This window comes from Chenopodium quinoa, unplaced genomic scaffold (genome assembly GCF_001683475.1).
Source record: "Chenopodium quinoa cultivar QQ74 unplaced genomic scaffold, ASM168347v1, whole genome shotgun sequence".
In the NCBI taxonomy this organism is placed as follows: Eukaryota; Viridiplantae; Streptophyta; class Magnoliopsida; order Caryophyllales; family Amaranthaceae; genus Chenopodium; species Chenopodium quinoa.
This window is the reverse complement of record NW_018743712.1, coordinates 96,706-110,794: the sequence shown is the minus strand read 5'-3', so window position 1 is coordinate 110,794 and position 14,089 is coordinate 96,706. Positions and strand designations below refer to the sequence as shown.

General features: G+C 40.3%; 1 long non-coding RNA gene across 1 annotated transcript; it reads right to left on the bottom strand.

Annotated features, from left to right (window-relative positions):
* Positions 1 to 12,005: 12,005 nt before the first annotated feature.
* Positions 12,006 to 12,921, bottom strand: LOC110684532. Its single transcript, XR_002503762.1, has 2 exons — positions 12,282 to 12,921; positions 12,006 to 12,065 (listed from the first exon to the last, which is right to left on the bottom strand). It is a non-coding gene; the product is annotated as an uncharacterized LOC110684532 (long non-coding RNA).
* Between the last annotated feature and the right edge of the window lie 1,168 nt (positions 12,922 to 14,089).

Below are 14,089 nucleotides of genomic sequence, written 5' to 3'. Positions count from 1 at the left end.
ATGTAACCCTTGTTAATTGTCACGAGTGGATGATTCATGAATCATGGGCTCATGCCTCATATTTTAAGATCATAATAAAACAAGGTCTCATTGAAAAGTTGCACGGCGCATTGCATAATGTACTCATAGTTTCATACTCCCTTCGATTCTTAATATACCTAGCGAAATCGGATCAATTTGAATTTGGAGCATATCGTAAGATGGATGACTTGAAATTGACTTGATATAAGGAAATCGAAACTAATCAAAAGCTAGATTTGATCCAACTTGAACAAATTTGATTGAAATTGGATATAACTAGAGTTAATTTGTTTTGCACAATAAATCAATTTTCAATAGTCATGTAAATGTGCAAATGACTTGATATGCAATTTGAAAATCTCCTCACCTTGACCCAAATCTACATAGGCATAACCTTTCTCATAAAGATGGCATTGAGTTAAGACAGCCCAAGGCATGACACAACCCAACAAAAAAAAAGCACATCATGACACGACATGTTATTGAATGTGTTAAGTTGTGGGCTAGCTTAGGCCGATGTTATTTGAATGAAACGCGACAAGGTATAGCACAACACGACATGGCAAAACAAAACACATTAAAAATAGTTAAATTTTGACTTAAGCAAGCAAACACGATACAACCCGATAGGCAACACGTAGGGTTGGGCCATGCATCCGCTGAATTATTGGAAAAAGGTAGTGATTAGGGGATTTTTATCCACCAATCACCGTCTAATAAGTGGACCAACCAGGTTCCGCCACGTGTCCTCCACGTAGGCCAATAGGAGCCTGCCACGTGTCAATCACAGATACGTCCTCTACGGACCAATTGAGACACGCCACGTGTCCACCCATGCCAAATGGGAAAACCGGCCACCCAGGCCCAACTTCCGAGGGAAGCCCAATCGGCCCTAGGTTTACCTAAACCTAGGATGGGCACGTTTCCCAAGGTTATAAATACCTCCCTTAATCCTCATTAAGGGGGGGGACAGAACAGAAACATTACGGAACACACTAATAACCGGCTGATCTCGCTAACAAAGCAGATTACCTACATTAAACACTCTCACCTAGAGAGACCTTATTACTTTAATTTCCGCGTTAATTACTCCTTAATCAGGTACTAACTTGACCGTTGGAGGCGGAGCTCCCAGGAGTCTCCGTTTTTTTGCAGGTACAGGCGTCCGGTTCCAGTCTCGGAATTGTAACTCTCCCGCAGGACATCAGAAAACCCCGAAACATTTGGCGCCGTCTGTGGGGAGAGTACTTCAGAGATGGCATCCAAGTCTGTACCGACTCCTGAAGAGAGGCGTCCCCTAAACGACCCTCAAGTTCAGTCGGACCATGACACCGAAAGTGAATTTGAAGTTGAAACTCATACAGCTTCAGACGGGACCCTAAGGGCCCGACGTACCCGTCATACCGAAAGGAGGGAACGGGAGCATCTTCAAACAGGAAGCGAGCCGGCAGGCGCACCGCCTGTTCAGCAACAGCCGACTGATGGGTCTGCTCCCATCACAAGGAACGAACTCATAACCTTCATGAGGGACTTCAAGGGAGAGATTCAAGAGTTGATCAACAAGAAGCCGCCTGCTTCAGTCAAGGAGCAGTCGGCCAAGAAACCCTCCACTTCACTGAAGAGGAAGCCAGTTCAAGGGCGAGAGGCGACTCCTCATCCTAAATCTAGGAAGCGGGAGCCACCTGCCCTTGATTTCACAAAATTCCGTTATCCTACAGGAAATAGGAAACCGGTTCGTCATATTCAGGCGGACGGGTCAAAGCAAACATTCACAGATGCTCGGCTACTGCTAGAACAGAAGAAGAGTGACCGATTGTCAGAGTCGGCTTCTACTTCAAACTTTCAAGACAGTTTGCGAAATGCCTCGATGAGGCATACTCAGTCGTACCATGAGAGTCAGTCAGGCGGCACCTCCCGTCAGTCCGGCTTTCATAGTGCCCAGGCGGTACCAAACTTACCATTTGTGCCGCAACAACAGTATTTTATGCAGCCACCTCCATTTGGTGGACCTACAGCAAAAAACGTCCAACCTATGGACTGGCAGCTACGGTTGCTTAGACTTGGTGAACAGCCGTCGGCCTTCTCCAAGGAAATTACTGACGCCGCTCAGCCGGCCAAAGTAAAAAATGTACTAGTAGGCGCCTATGACGGCACTACTAACCCAGAAGACCATCTGATGGCATTCACCAACCTGATGTACCTTCAAGGGTTGGATGATCCCACTTGGTGCAAGTGTTTCCCAGCGACTCTCAAAGGAATCGCACAGCAATGGTTCGGCAACCTGCCGACTGGTTGTGTAAATAGCTTCAGGACGCTTGCTTACTTATTTGCCTCCAACTTCGCCATGAACATCCCTGCGAAGAAAACGACCCTTGATTTGGGAACAATTCAGCAGGGCGAGAAGGAGGGGCTTCGTTCTTACATCAGGCGGTTTAACCTGATGAGAATACAGATTCAAGGGTTACCGGATGAGGTAGCTTATACCGACTTTTTTAGAGGTCTCAAAGACGGGTCTACCTTCAAATTTGATTTGGTTCGAAAAAGGGTGGCGACTCTTCAAGAGGCCTTGATTGAAGCAGAAGCCTATATACAGGCGACTGATCTGTGTACGATAAAACAGTCGGACGGGAAAAGGTTCGACAAAAGAGAAGGACGACAGAAACAGTCGTCAAACAAAGATGAGAAAAGAAAAGAGGTCTGGGCGGCTGATTCCTCTAAACAGCCGGCCCAGAAAAAGAAAAAAGAATTCAAACCATACTCCCCAAAGTATGCGTTTAACAAGGATAACCAGTTTATCCTAAAAGAAATTAAGGGACGGATCTCAATTGAGAAGCCGGTCCCCATGAAGGGTTCTGCAAACAACCGAAACCAAGATAAAATCTGTGCTTATCATGATGACGTTGGTCATCACACCAATGACTGCATCAGTCTTATGCGGTACCTAGACCGCCTGGCTGAGCAAGGTGATCTTGACACTTATGTCAAGAAATCTACGGGGAACACTTCCTCAAAAAAGCTGTCGGCCAAAAAGAATCAACAGGCCGACAGCTCCGATACAGATGATGCAGTCGTCTACACCATTGCAGGCGGCTTCTCAGGAGGCGGTCCCACTATTAGGTGCGGAAGCTGTTCTTCCAATAGAACACTACGAGCCGACTCTTCGAGTAATGCTATATGACGAAGAGGCAAACTGGGAAGCCATGCGCCTGGCATTAGACTCACTTCCTGAAAAGAGGGGCAATGATGTCTTGCGCCATGAGATCTATCGCCTGAGAATGACTAGATCATACAACAAAAAAGTACACAGGCGTCCACTCAAAGTAGGGGACTTTGTACTTAGAAAAATGGAAGCAGTTGGTAGGGCTAATGAGTCTGGCAAACTAACTCCCAACTGGGAAGGACCCTACCGAATCTATGAGGAAGTCAGGGACGGTACCTACCGTCTGGAAACACCAGACGGACAACCGTTGCCTCGAACTTGGAATGTAGATAATCTTAAAAAATATTTCTTTTGAATGATGTAAAGTAAAGAGCTACTTAATAAAAGTTTGCACTTACTATTCAATTTTGTATTACGAGGGGCATGCCGTCTGTACCTTTACAGTCGGCTACTCTCCATTGAGTTTTACACTCTATCTTCAGAGGGGCATGCCGTCTGTACCTTTACAGTCGGCTACTCTCCATTGAGTATTTCACTCACAATAGGGGCATGTCGCCTGGGCATATAGTCGGCTACTCTCCATAAGAAGATGGCCGACTGGTTCCAAGCACATAGCCACCCCCCTAATACTTAGCTAAAAAGATTAGGGCCTGGCCGACCCTGTGCCTAACAGGCGGCTACCCTTCTTTTATTTAGCACCTACGTTCACCAAGAACTTACCAAGGCCACAGGCCGAATGATCAGACCAGGCGCCAAGCCAACTGATCAAATCTACAAAACTAATACGACCTGTCCCAACATCATAGCAGGCGTCCGACGGCATCCCTCCGGATGAAATTCGTCGCAGAGAGCAGCTCCCTTTTGGGTGGAACATTGTTCTATAAACTAATTACACGGCACCTATACGACTGTCCCCAAGGGCAACCACGTAGCCGTTTTTGAGACAAGGATAACTCTATCACTAACCAAACCAGTGGTAGCAGTTGACATCTGAGTCAGATGACCGCATGTATTACTTGGGATAAATGCAGGGGGTACCTATTGAGTTAATAGCCAACAAACATTGGCGAATCAAGGGGTCTAGCCGGCCTACGCCGCCTGGTACCTCTACTACTCAAACAAAAGTGACGGCGACTGAGTAACTCCAACGATAACTCAGTCACTCCCTCAAATTTGGTATGGAACCTAAAAGGTTTGAGTCGTCCGCCTGTTTTTAACAAACAGGGGCACTCAAACCCCTATTCCTACTAGGTAACCTATTGAGTTAATAGCCAACAAACATTGGCAAATCAAGGGGATCAGCCGGCCTCCGCCGCCTGGTACCTCTACTACTCAATCTAGATTGTGACGGAGACTAAGTAACTCCTATGTTAACTTAATAGTCACTCAAACTTAGTATGGAGCCTAAAAGGTATGAGTCGTCCGCCTGTTTTTAATAAACAGGGGCTCTCAACCACTACTCTTGCTAGGTTAACAAATTATGAGTTAAAAGCAACAACATTGGCAATAAAGGGAAACAACCGGTACCCGCCGCTTGTTATCTTTACTACTCAATTCCTTGGCGACTAGGTAATACTCTATTTACGCCTGCCTAAAAAGGATCCAGACAAAATAGTTCGAATACCGATTGAATAAATGGCCGACTGATCGTCTATCCCGGAAACAGACAACCAGTCGTCCAGGGGCATAGGCGGCGTACTAACTATCCGTACCTGTCTGCAACGTTCGGCCATGTACAACAGTCGGTCTAGTAAACAATGGGATATTAGATATGGAATACTTGGACAAAATTCATTGCAAACAAAAATTCATTAAAAATAAGCCGGTCATTAAAGACCAGCAAAATATTCAAAGCCCCGGCCCCCTGGCCGGGTAAATACAAAGCAAACGGCACGCAGGCCGTGGAAAGAATACATTAAGCTTAAGAAGGGGGCAGTTCAGTATTAGCAGCTGCCGCCTGGTCAGCACTCTTCTTGCTGGACTCGGCTTCAGCTGCATCCTTTTTTGATGCCTTACCCCCAAGTGGCACAAGCGCCACAACCGGCTCCTCCTCCTCCTCCAACGCTTCTCCCAACGCCTCTTCTTCAGCAGCCGTCAGGATCTCTTGATTATATGTTTCCGAACACTAGCGGTACGTTCTTTCCCAAGAGGCAAAGTCGGCATTGGGGAACAGGCGGCCCCAGGTCATGCGCTGGATTTGAGCGGAGTCTTCCATCATCTCCCGGACGAGCTCTTTCTTCTCTTGCTCGGCCTTTTCCGAGAGCTCTTGGGTAAGACTCTTCTCTTGGCTCACCAGGCGTTCTTTTACGCTTGCCAAGGATTTCTCCATGGCTTCGTAAGAGTACATTTTTAGGCGAAGAGGTTTCAGCTCGGCCTTAAGATTTTTGATGGTCGCCTCCAGCTCGTCATTCTTCTTCTGGGCCGCCTCTAACTGAGCCCGAACAGCGGCGGTAGCCTGCGCCTGATAATAAAGAATATCAATGGTCAGTACTTCATTTTGGGCAATTTGAAACATTGCCTTATCACAGTCAGAGGCGGCCATAGATTTTGCAGCCTTTACCTCCTTGTTCTTCCGATCAAGCGGCTTGCGAAGGCCGTTAACTCGGAGCACGGCCTAAGTACAAAAAAAAATAGGCGTCAGTTTCCAAACAAAAAAGATAACAGGCGTCCTGGAATTCAAATACTCAAAAAGTATACCTCAGCAAGGACCCCTGCAATCCCATCAAGGTCAAGGGTGCCGACACCCCTGACCGCCTCCCTTTCAGATGGAGGAACTACTTTGATCATGGATTTGGCTACCTCTACCAAGTCAGGCCCCTGAGGGCCGGCTGCATCAAGCGTAAAAAAGCAAGTTAGACCTAGTCAAGAAGGAAGCAAGTGTAAAAGTTTTTACAAGTAATTGTCCATACTTCTAGGCGGCCCCGCCGGAGTTTTAGAAGAAGTGGCCGGCTGCTTCTCAGCCGCCACTGTTTTCCTGGAAGACCCAGGAGAGCTTGCAACAGTCGTCCTCCGGGCCTTGGGGTCCGGCTGTTGCGAGGAAGAAGCTCTTGGAGTGCCCGACTGAAAAAAAAAAAAAAAAAAAAAAAAAAAGAGAGTTAGTATATGCATAAGACAACTCCTAAAAGAGGAAGAGTTTCGAAGCCTACCAAGGGTGCCCCCTTGTTGGGGGAGTCGGTACAAGACTGTTGCATGAGAGAGGCCCGCAACATGGCCGCCGCAGTCTTGGATGCTGTTATTTTACTCATGGCGTCAGCTGCAAAAAATAAACAGCAAAGTTAGTAAAAATCCCAAGTAAACAAGGCGTGAAAAAACAGAGTATTTGTCAGGCCGGCTACCTCTAGAGCACCGACTGCTGAGGCCACAGGCGGCCAAAAAGTACTCGTCATAGAGCCACTTGAAGCTCGGGACGCAGTTTAGGGGTACTTGCTCTCGTACCCCTGAAGTAGAGTTCACCCTAGTCTCTACTTTGAAGAGTCCTTTGTCTAGGATCTCTTTTTTAGCCTTTGGGGGAACAGGCGGCATGCTGCGGCCGCCTGCGAGAAGAGGCGGATCCCTATTCCACTTGTTAAAGCGTTTGTTCAGCTCCGTGTCTGAACCCTCGATGATAAGGAAGGTGTTCCGCCAATCCTTCCATTTGTTCGCCTTACCTCTCGTCATGAGGTAGCCCCTATGGCTTGTTAATTGATACCAGCCGGTACCTCCCGACTTAGGGGTCCGGCTGAGATAGTTCATATGGGCGAAAGCCTCAAAGCTTGGCTCCACCCTGTACATTTCGCACCCGGCCACATAGCCGAGTACGTTTACCCAAGAGTTGGGGGCTAACTGCCATAATCCCAAATCATACCCATCTAAAATCCGCTGAACAGCCGGATGTAATGGGAAGCGCAGTCCAGCTTTGATGGCCGCCACATAGCAGCCAAAGCAGCCGTCATCATAGCTGGTACCAGCCGGCCAGACGACAGTGTCTTCTGGATCCGGCACGAACAGTAAAAATTCGGGGCCCATTCTGTGGTTAGCTATAAAGCTCTCCACTTTGTCTTGCATGGCTGCGATCCGGCCCCGGGGTACCGTGCAGTAGTAGGGGGTGTTTTCCTCTCTGTAAGAGGCGGACGGCTCCGCCCAATTGCCCCCCTTCTCAACTGCATGAGAAAGCCTCGCCTCTTGTAGGCAACTGTTTCTTTCTTCTGAGCCTGGAGAAGCGTGGCCAGAAGAGCTGGACTCGGACTCGTCCTCTGACGAGTCCGAAGAGGACGACTCCTCCCCTCTCCCAGAGGGGCCCGCCTCCTCTCCCTTAGAAGGAGCAGGAGGAAAATTAGACATATCAACGGTGAAATGGGAAGGGACCACCTTGACCCTCTCTCAGAACTGTCGGCTTGGCAGCCGCCTCGTTTCACTTCTACATCTGGCGCCTGGTCAGATGTTTCACTAATGAGCAACCTTTGGGAGGAGCCGTCCGAGTTTGAGATCATAGCAGTCTTTTTTGTTCTGGCCATCACGTTCTGCATAGACACAGATACAGTCGGACTTTGTATAAAGGGCAAAGATGGGTCCAGAAAAGGGCAGGCGGCACTCCTAGTCCTAGATTCAGCCGTCCCCGGTGACCGGCTGATCACTAACTTAGGTCGTGTCGTGTGCTTCCGTGGTGCCATTTCAAAAAAATAAAAAGAAAAATTAAGAGTAAGAGAACTGACAGTTACCTGAACGAGTGACGGTTGATGAAGTTCTGAAAATCCTGTGCAGTCGGCTTGTCAGAACAGGCGGTAGGCAGAAAAGGTCCGAAATGTCAGAGCAAGTTCAGGGGTCCGAATGTTCTCGCAAAGTTCTCAAATGTGAAAATGACCGAAGTCAGCACTTCCTTATATAGGCAAAGTGAGAAGGCGAAGGGTCGCTTCCAAATTCAAAATTTGGGCGGGAAAATCTCTCGGCCATTTGCAAGGTGACACCTGTAGCAGGCCGTCGCCTGTCACCGTGCGGCACCTGTCACAGGTGACACGTGACCAGTCACGTGCCACCTGTGAGGGGCAAATGATTAGGGGATTTTTATCCACCAATCACCGTCTAACAAGTGGACCAACCAGGTTCCGCCACGTGTCCTCCACGTAGGCCAATAGGAGCCTGCCACGTGTCAATCACAGATACGTCCTCTACGGACCAATTGAGACACGCCACGTGTCCACCCATGCCAAATGGGAAAACCGGCCACCCAGGCCCAACTTCCGAGGGAAGCCCAATCGGCCCTAGGTTTACCTAAACCTAGGATGGGCACGTTTCCCAAGGTTATAAATACCTCCCTTAATCCTCATTAAGGGGGGGAACAGAACAGAACAGAAACATTACGGAACACACTAATAACCGGCTGATCTCGCTAACAAAGCAGATTACCTACATTAAACACTCTCACCTAGAGAGACCTTATTACTTTAATTTCCGCGTTAATTACTCCTTAATCAGGTACTAACTTGACCGTTGGAGGCGGAGCTCCCAGGAGTCTCCGTTATTTTGCAGGTACAGACGTCCGGTTCCAGTCTCGGAATTGTAACTCTCCCGCAGGACATCAGAAAACCCCGAAACAGGTAGCATATATGGTATGACACGACACATAACTCTTTGGTCAGGCCTAGCTAATATTAAAGCACGTGGGCCTGACACAAGGCACAACCTGCAATCATATTTACTAACCGTAGTTACTGATACCTAATCCAAGAGTCTCTTTAACATAACATGATACGAACAAAATGGACTTGCCTCGAATCAATCGACTCATTTTCTGCCTCTAATCCTCGCAAATTTTTACCTAGACTCAAGACCAGCAATTATAACGGTGGTCCTCCACTATAACGCCGTTACAGTGGATGGTTGGTCCTCCACTATAACGGCGTCGTATATGGTGCTCCTTCCTTTAAGCGCGCCGTTTTGTAGTTTTTTAACATCTAATTAAATTCTGCTCATCACTCAGAAATTCAGTTGGGTAATTTTGTTTTCATTCAGTTGGATAAATTCTATTTTCAATTAACTTAAAGTTTTTCAATTATCATTCTCTTCCCTTTTCTTTTCTATTTTTCTCTCTTATGGTCATCTTCTATATTTTGATTTTTCATCTTTGAAAATGTGATTTCCGATGGTGTATATGAATGGAATTAAAAGTTGATTCTTCACCTTAAATTCTTTGATAATTAATGGATGAATTTGAGTTTATATTAATTTTTAATTTTCTTTTGTATTTATTTATTTTGTATAATATAAATGATCGGTTTTTTTTTTAATTGAATGATTTAAATTTTTTTGCTTTTTTGATTGAATATTACGGAGTATATGTTTTGAATTGGGCAATTTATATGTTTTTCATATTTATAAAAATATTACATGGTCTGTATTGAACATGTAATACTAAATAAATAAACATTAAGTGATAGGAAAATGAATACAAATGATCACAAAAACAAATAGCAATAAATTGTATGTTTTATATATTTTTGTTTTAAGTTTATGAACATAATAAGAAAATGAACATTTACATATAAAATTATAAACACTTATTACAATGAAAAATTTGAGGACTTTACAATAACTTTAACTAATATGAATTTAAACACATTTATGAATATGAAACTAAACATCAATCAAATATTCTTAAATAGGAAATTATTGATGAAATGAACATCCAAGTTATGAGAAATGAACATTTATTGGTGTGGGTCTGTTACATTGGTTGGACAAAATTTGTTGGATCCTAATTTTAATGAAATGAACATCCTTTTTATATAAAACTGAACAAAAATAAAATTTTGATATTAAATTAACAGACATTGAATACTTTTATGAGCATATATAATATGAAAATGAACATCCACTTTTAAAATTTTGAACTCCTAATTATATCCAATTTGAACGCCAATAAAATACTTTTAAATAGTAAATCAAAGAAAAATGAACATCCAACATATGAAAATGAACCTCTATTTATTAGTGTTTAATGGACCATATAATTTCTTTTATCTATCATAGAACTCTATTTTATATATAAATGAACATCAATTTACATGAAAATGAACAAAAAATATTTCTAATACTAAACGAACCCACAGTGAATACTTTTATAAGCATAATACAAAAATGAATATCCAATTTTATGATTTTGAACATCCAATATATGGAAATGAACATCTATGTATTTGTGATTAGTGGATCATATATATATATATATAGTGCTCTTTTTTTTTTCTTTCTTTTTTTTTTTAAATTTTATTTTATAATAATGAACAACCATTAACATTCAATAATATTCAACATGAACACCAATAAAATATTCTTAAATACTGTAGTAATAAATAGAAAATAAATATCTATGCTATTGAAAATTTATTTATTGGTGTACAGTAGACTGTATCATTTTTATGAAAATGAACATCAGTTTATATGCATGAAAATGAACAAAAAAAAAAAAATCTTTCTAATACCAAATGAACACACATTGAATACTTTTATCATTTCATGAGCATAATAGGAAAATGAACATCTACATTGATTATTATGAACATCCATTAACAATTTGATACCTTAATGTTCCTACAACAGTACATTTTCTTGTTGAAGTTTGCATATATATTCAACTTGTTATTGTATTTTGAAGTCACTTCCCTATTTAAAAAAAAATGATCATTTGATATTAAATTAATAAGCATAGTTTTAATAAAGATTGAATAGATATACAAATAAACATTTTGTTTTAACATTGAATATCTTATAACATTTTTAATTGTTTCATTATTTGATTTAGTAAATTGAACATGCTTTGAAAACAAAATGAACTTGCACAACTATGAAAATGAACAAATTATTTTTTTCAGCAGTTCATTTTGAAGATAATGATGATCATTATCTTCCACATCATTTTGAAGTCCCCTCACTCTTTAAAAATGAACTTCTGATTTTTTGCTAATGAACATAGTTCAAATAACAAACACCCTCTCCTACAACCAGATTTACCACCTACTCCATCCATGGTGTCCCCTCCACCAACTCCAAGGGCAAACACCCTCTCCTACATCTCCAACACGACATCATTCAACACCATACAATGTACTATAAGTTATTTAGTATCATATCAACTATTTTTATTTTGAATATCATATGAACAAGGTACTGAGCATCATTCAATACCAAACAAGGTACTATAAGAAAATAAACATTAACTATTTTTATTTTGAACATCATATTAACAAGGTACTAAAAGTAATTGAGCATCATTTAACACCAAACAAGGTACTATAAGAAAATGAACATTAACTATATTTATTTTGAGCATCATATTAAAAAGGTACTAAAAGTAATTGAAAATGCTTTCAAACCAAAAGAACATCATCAACTATGAGAATGAACATCATCAACAATGAGAATGAACATCAATATTTTCTCTGATTTTTTCTTAAATTAAATTGAATATTTTCCAATATCAAAATGAACATTATATAACTTAATTACTTGGCTGTTCAATTGATCTGATATAATTTAATAGGGCTAGATCTATTATATGGGAAGGATTTTCGCGCTTGTTTTTAAGTTTATTAATAAGAGGTACATCATCATGGTCATCTCTATTTGTAAGATACAAAAATGAACATTTAGTTATCATAAAATGAACATTTAGCTTTCATATAATTCTACTAATTTTGTACGACAAAATAATTGAAACACACTTACAATTCTCTGCTCTCTCACTGTGAATTTGCTTTTTTCTCTCTGAAATTAAAAAAAAGTTAAGGTTTCAATTGTTCCCTAATTTTTATTGAACCAAACATAAAATCATGTAGAAATAACTTACGACCTTTTAATCTTGTCATTTTTGGTCTTTGATTGAGGCATTGAAGACGAAATTCGTGCTCCTCTGCACAAGATAGATGTACAAAAATTCAAATAAACCAAACAACATTTTAAATGTACATAAATCTAAATAAATCAACTAAAATTGAACTAATAGTTAGTGAAATTGACGATTAGAGAGAGAAAATGGTGAATTAACAAAATCTAGAGTGCAATTGGACATAATTTTACATTTTAGAGTGAAATTCGTTGCTCAAATTAGCGAAAAATTGAAAATAACCTTGATTTTTTACGCTAATTTCCAGAAACTGTGTTATCGCCATCAAATTTCTTCTCTAATATCCATGATTACGTATGAATTTTGTGATTTCTAAGCTTTTGGAGAATGTTTATGGAGGTTTTAGAGGAATTATAGTGATGAGAAAGTTGTGGTTAGAGAGAGAAAATGTTATGGCGGTGTAGTAAATTGAATATTGGGTTTTTTTTTTTATATTTTAAAACAGGTATTTATACCTGATTTGACAACACATTGCTTGGTAACGTCACGTCACGTAAGCTCTTATTTACGTTTCATAGAGTGAAACGCTGTCGTTTGGGCGAGGGTGCATGAATAATATACTTGGTCTCGAGACCAGCCTTCTCCAATTGTCTAATTCTAATTCTTAATAGTATTGAACGAGGTGTAAGTTTTTCTTTTTCCAAGTATCGTAAGACTAAAATAGAAAAAGTGTTGGGATCGTGTTTACTGCAACACACTTTTGCCTTCTCTTTACTCTCCCTAATTATATTGTGTCTGTTCTCTCAATTCTCATTAAGTCTATGTTACTTTTTTATTAACCTTTGGTGTTTTAAATTTTGACTCGTTTGACTTTTCACGACCTATAATACAATTTTTTAATTTAATAAATAAAACCATCTCCAACACATATCTTTGATCATAACATCTCTGACTTTGTATTAGTGAAAATTATAAAAAGTTAAAAACTTGAAAAATTACATTGAGATGAATATAACTAGGTCATACATTGTTAATTTTTTTATTTTATATAAATCATTTATGTTTAAAATTAATTTATTTTGACCATATGAATAATATGTGTATCGAACTTTCAGTCTGTGTTCCATTTACCTGATTTTCACTTATTTTATATAATATTTTCTTTAAACTTACCTAAATTTATATGAGAGAGTAAGGGATAGCTCAAGTGGTTAGAACTTCTTTCTCGATTTCCAGGAGATCCTGAGATCAATTCTCATCACCCCCGCCCTAGTGGCTCTCTAAACACAAAAAAAAAAAAAAAAAACCCCTAAATTTATGTGAATTTATTAAAACTTATTTTATTTGTAATTTGAACTTGAATAACCATTATCATCTTATCTCCTATCTGAACTTATTTTTAAAGTGTAACGCTATATGCAGCCCTACTATACTTCCTTTTTTTAGTATTAAGTCGGAAATTTTATCGACAATTCTCGAGCAAATTAGTGTAATAAATGTTTGTTTATTGTCTATTTTTTCCACTTTTAGCTTCTTATATATCTTTTTCCATTTTTAAATTATCTTATCTAAAATTTTCTGAATTGAATGGAAATAAGGTAAACTATAACAGGTCCTCAAAAATAGAGAGATTTTTTCCTTCATATTCAAATTTTGTTCTTCTCATTTGAATTAAGGTGTTATGGAAGATGGTCATTTTCTAGAGTTCAGTCTAGTCAGACTGAAATATTTGGTCAAATTTGATCAGATTATTAGAGCTGATAGATCTTTAACCTTCGTTGTACATGAGTACGTATGTAATATATAAGAGAAAACCTTCTAAACTAATTAATTTTTATTTTTTATTTTAGTTTTCCATAGTTTTTGCAAATGTGGAATTAAAGATATATGCATGAAGTACATCAATAAGCAAATGAAAATAAGAATATCTAATCTAATTTGATGTAGTCTACAATCATACCTCATAGTGGAATGGACCACAAACCCCCTCACTCCCTTCCCTCCATGGCAGCCAAATCAATTTCAATTACAAAACAGACCCTACCTAACGGTGTGTTTGGATGAAGGAAATGGAGGGAAAGAAAGGGAAG